The 5,111-nt window shown below is 45.4% G+C and overlaps 1 long non-coding RNA gene across 1 annotated transcript; it reads right to left on the reverse strand.

The window, feature by feature from the left end:
• Window positions 1-1,638: 1,638 nt before the first annotated feature.
• LOC309870079 lies at window positions 1,639-3,752 on the reverse strand. Its single transcript, XR_014314479.1, has 2 exons — window positions 3,605-3,752; window positions 1,639-1,899 (listed from the first exon to the last, which is right to left on the reverse strand). It is a non-coding gene; the product is annotated as an uncharacterized lncRNA (long non-coding RNA).
• Between the last annotated feature and the right edge of the window lie 1,359 nt (window positions 3,753-5,111).

The raw sequence follows: 5,111 nt of genomic DNA on the forward strand, positions 1-5,111 counted from the left end.
AATTCAGTCTGACCTCTTTCCTCTGGAGCAAAGTAATGCACACGGCATTTACAGTCTTTTAAATGGTTAGCTGGGAAATGCAGTAGCAATTTGCAGGAGTAGTTTACTAATGGGGAAAGTTCTTTTGAAAACCTGAAGGAAAACCTAAGAGTACTTTTGCATTTCTACACTACAACTGTCATATAATTAAAGTATTGAAGAGCATTAAAATAATCCTTTTCCTTCCAAGCGTTCACCCATACACATATAATTTAAATGAGGATCATCTCCCCACATCACCATCATCACCACCTAACTCTTCACCATATACATTTGTTTTACTGATTGCTGGGCACATTTTGTTCAAAGAGAATTCAGAGAGAAAAGACTAAGGGACATCACAAAGGCCTCAACAATGTAAGTATACTGGTTAGAAGAATAAAAGAAGCCCCTTGTACTGTTAGCCAAAAGTAATTATAACACTTACATATAACACAATCTAAAATAATAATATAAAGTCTCACATGGCTGAATTAATTTAGGATATAGGACAATAAAATCTTGTGATAATCAACAGTTCCTTACCTAAATTTATCTAATTTCACATGTTCTCTACTTTTTGGGAGGGGAAATGAGAATGGAGGAGGGAATGCTAAATTAAGGAACAGCTTAAATTACAACTTAGTATATTTTGTTTAATTTTTTTCTTTTTGTCTCATCCAAACAAATCAAGGCAAGTCTCCAAAAGGGCCCATCCTTCTGTTCTTAGGCATTTTAAAATCCTGTTTTTAACAGAAGTTTGGGACACAGAGTATATGCCATGTTGTCTACTGACCCATAATCAAAATGCAGTGACCTTCTACCCTTTTTTTGCCCCCTGACCCATCTTGAATTCAATGCAGGCTTTATAAATTTGCAAATCCTTGGAGGTAAAGGGGTTTTTGTGAGGCTTTGTTCTGAAAAAGCCCTAAGAGTGTACTTTCTAAATCAGACAAAGGTAAAGCAACAAAACCTAGTGGACAAGATTTTATACAGGTGAGCAATAGACAACTCTTTAGATAACATATATTGCAAGCTAAAAAGCAGTTGTAAACACAGGAGACAAGAAGGTTATACATTGCATTAAATTAGAGTGTGGTACAAATCTCTTTCATGATGTAAGAAATGGTTAGGCCACAATCTTCCTGCTCTCCTCATCTCAAGGGCTGTGGGGGACCCTAGTGACCAAGGAAGGAATGGGGGTGGGGGGAAGTGTATAGAGAGACGGGAGGGAGGGAGGAAGGGAAAGAAAGAGAGGAGCGAAAACTGATCTGAATCTACAGGCACATTCTCTTATCTTTCCTGCTATCAGCCAGTTTAAAGGACACCATAATTATGATGGTGATAAAACAATGCCTGCTTATGTGTGCTGAATAAATAAAGAATGTTTACAGCTAAAGAATCTTTTAATTCCAATTAAATGCTATCAACGAAAAGCCACTTTTCCTACTGCAACAGCCTTTCCCCCCAATTATCTTGTTTTGTTGCAATATTTTCCTATGAGACACCAGGGCTTCTCACAATTGATCCTGAATGTAGAAAAACAAAACAAAACAAAAACCTGAGAAAGTTCAGTGTTGATATATTAAATAATACACAAATATCAAGACCTCCAATGTATTTGTGGGGCCCAAATTTTTGTTTATTTTCCGCAAGGGTCAAATGTATAGAAACTGAAGTGATGATACCGAGTGTTGAGGCCTACCTATAGGCTGCTGAAGCCAGACAGAAAGTCTGAGCACCCATGAGGGGAGAAGGGAAACATAAGACATGTGGGGCCTGATGGTCTCTGGAAAGGGAATCCTCTGGTTCTGTTCCCCTGGCTTCAGCCCAAATCCTTCTAGGAGCACTGGAGCCAATCACTGTCTTCCACTGCGGCAGCTACTGGGCGCATACAAAAAAAGCGGGAGATCAAAAAATCCCAAGTTCGCATTTATAGATACACAAGGATCATTTCATATTCATGACTTCAACAAATCACATCATAATCAGATTTAAACAAGGTTTGGGCAGCAATGCCCACTGGGCTGGGCAGTAAACACTGACAAATATCACCCCCTAACCGGAAAAGTTGTTTTTGTTTTTGTTTTTAAATTTTGGAATCATAGAATGAAAAGTCTTTCAACTTTGAAAAGCTTACTTTTTGCTTTTGAGGCCAATTTTGACAGTAACAAATTTCAAATAAACGCCTCTCTTTATGTCATTCCACAACATTATAATTCAAACTTTTATTTCCTTCCTTTTTCAGTTCCAGTGGTGTGTTTTGTTTGTGTTTTTGAAAAACACATGACATAACAAACATCGTGGAAAACGTACTGTTCAGTAAATGCCCTTACAGATCTGCCTTTTAACTCCATCTGTCTAAGTAGCACGTTGCTAAGTATAAACTCAAAAAAAAAAAAAAAAAAAAACTTTACTCCAAGAAATATCTAATATTTCCTGGCAAATCCTACTTGGTGATGTGGTACAAAATTACAGCGGTAAAAAATTTCAGGGTATCCTTAAGTTTTCTGGGTAGTTGCAGGCCCCTTTCCTTTTGAAAGTTTAGAGCTCCAATACCCTCAATTCTACTGGCAGAATTAGGATGGACCTAGAGGGTCCTAAACGTGACCGATTCACTAAGGCGGGGGGCTACAGCTTGCAGCAACGTGCTCGGCAACTTAATCCTACGCTAAAAGAGGGCAGAGAGCGAAAAAGAATGGAATACAAACTCTCCCGACATTCGTAGTTACTTTCAAGGTGGATTGTATATTTTAAGGCTGATGGGAACGCCTGGTTTTTGGAGCAAAAAGAAGAGAAGGTAAGTGTTTGTCCTTGTATCCACCAGTTCGTAGAGAAACAATGAAAGAACAAAGGGAACCACTTCTCCATCTGAACATTTTCTATATCTTCCTCGGTTCCAAGCTTTTTAGCTTGCGAGGGGATTCGCCATACTCTAAATTAGGTAGTTGTTGCTAGGCTTGTTGAACTAAGGATGAGAAAAAAAGTTGAGCGGCAGTGTAAATATAGACTAAATAATAATAAGAAAGGCTTGCTGTGGCGAATCTCCACAGCGCCAGTCGCAGCAACTTACAGCAGAAGTTGCTAAATGCATGTAAGGCAAAGCCCAGGAAATAACCTTTACATTACAGATTTCGAACTCGGTTATTTAAATAGCCTTTCTTGCTCTTTGAAAGGATTTCTGCGTACAAAATCTTTAGGTACTGTCCATGGCAAGGGAGTGGTGGTACTGTTTTGCTCGAAAAATGTTCTCTATTGCTATGTGGAAAAGAATTTGTAAAAAGGAAAGGGGATTCAAGTATTGACGCTACTGTTTGCTAATAGAAGTGGCATCGGTGGCCCGGAAAGGCGAGAGATTCGTATTTAAATGTATTTGCTTTGGGGGTACGGTGGTTATCGGCAAGTCTGCCTTTGTGGGTCTCTGTGGTTGAATGAGTAAGTGACCGAGTGCCGGCGGCATTATATAAATGGATTGGTGTGTGGGGGGAGCCCCCAAAGCGGTCGAGCACGTGAAACACACATTTTTTTACTGCCCCCCAAGCGGCGACCAAGCCCCCCTCCACCCCACCCCAAATCCGTATATTACCTGCCCAGTTACAGTGACACATGTTTATGTTTATAGTCCTGGTTTGTAGTAGTGTCAAGAGCCGCAGCAAGAGGAGGGGGTGGAGAGAGGAGAGAGGAGAGGGAGGAGTAAATGCAGCCACCCCCACTTGTTGTTAAAGCAAATTTACTGCGTTATTGCAAGCCCGGTACGGGGGGCTGGGAAGTGAGTTGAGAGGAAGGGTAGAGTTGGGTAGTGTGTTGGTGGTGGAAGGGGGGGGTGGGGTTAGGAGATCCGGGATGGAGCTACTCTCTCCAGCGGCCCGGGAAAAGCAGCTCGGTCAACAGGGGAGCATGCTGGCGCTATCGAAAACAAAAAGGTTCCTCCTGCTCGCTGCGTTCACGTGGGGGGCTCTGCTCGCGGGGCTCCAGGGCCCTGACCTCTGACCCCGGCTCCTCTCCGCGCTCTCCCGGTGCCGCGCGGCCACTTTTTACCCAGGATCCCTCGCGCGGGCCGCGCTCGTGCCGAGCTCGAGTCCTTCCTAATCCTCCATTCCCCGATTTCCATCCCCTCCCCCCCCGCCTCCCCCCTCGTCTCCCCCCTACCCCTGCCGCCAGCCCCGGGGGAGGATTCTCCGGCTGGGAACCCCCGCCCCACCCCCACCCCGAGAGCCCCGGCCGCTCGTCCGCTGTGAGGCCGCGTGGGGCGGGGAGTGCAGAGCCGGCCTCCCCTGCCGGGCTGGGCCTGCGGGGGAGGGGAGGGAAGGGGAAGATGGGGAGGAGACCCGAGGGGAGGGGGGCCGGGCGGCCCGGCCCCGCTGCCCTGCTGAGGCCTGGACCTGTTGACTGCTATTGGTCCGCCTGTCCCGCGCCCTCTCCCTGCCCGCCGCAGCCCCGGTCCTTCCGCGGAAACATGGGGAGGAAATAAGGATGGCTGTTTTCTCCGCCTCCCTCTAACTTTATTTTTTTTTGGGGGGGGGGGGTTGAGAAAGCAAAGTAATCTCATCCGCTGCCCTATCCTTTCTCATAAAGTACCGTCATGCGCGGGCCCACCGCCCTCCCGGCCCCCGCTATTTAAAACCTCCACTCTTCCCCGGGCCGGCTACTCAGCTCGGAGCCCGAGGGCCCTGGACGCCCCCGCTGGCCCCCCCACCCCTCCCGCCTGGTCCGGCTTCGTCCCCAGCGAATTGTGTTGCTTTTCTTCCCTAGAAGCTCCCTCGTCCACGTTCCACTCTTTTTCCGTCCCAGGAGGCGTAAGATAAAACCTCTGATTTGCTGCGTGCTGCCGGACACAGTCTCTGCCCTCTCGTCAAAACGCATTTGGTGGAGGGTTTAAAAATAACAATATTTAAAGGAGGAAATAAAAAGAGAGGGGAGAGTTCTTTTGCCAGTTTGGACGACATAAATACGTTAAAATTGAACAAAAATACGAAATGCATAGAGTTCAAGGGTTTTATTGAATTTGCTGTATTTCCTTTTAGATTTTGGATTTCCTGAGGAATATTTTCCGGAGGGAAATAGCATATTAAAGTTCAGGTGCAAGTGAGACA

Source organism: Mustela nivalis, assembly GCF_964662115.1.
Source record: "Mustela nivalis genome assembly, chromosome: 7".
NCBI classification, from domain to species: Eukaryota; Metazoa; Chordata; class Mammalia; order Carnivora; family Mustelidae; genus Mustela; species Mustela nivalis.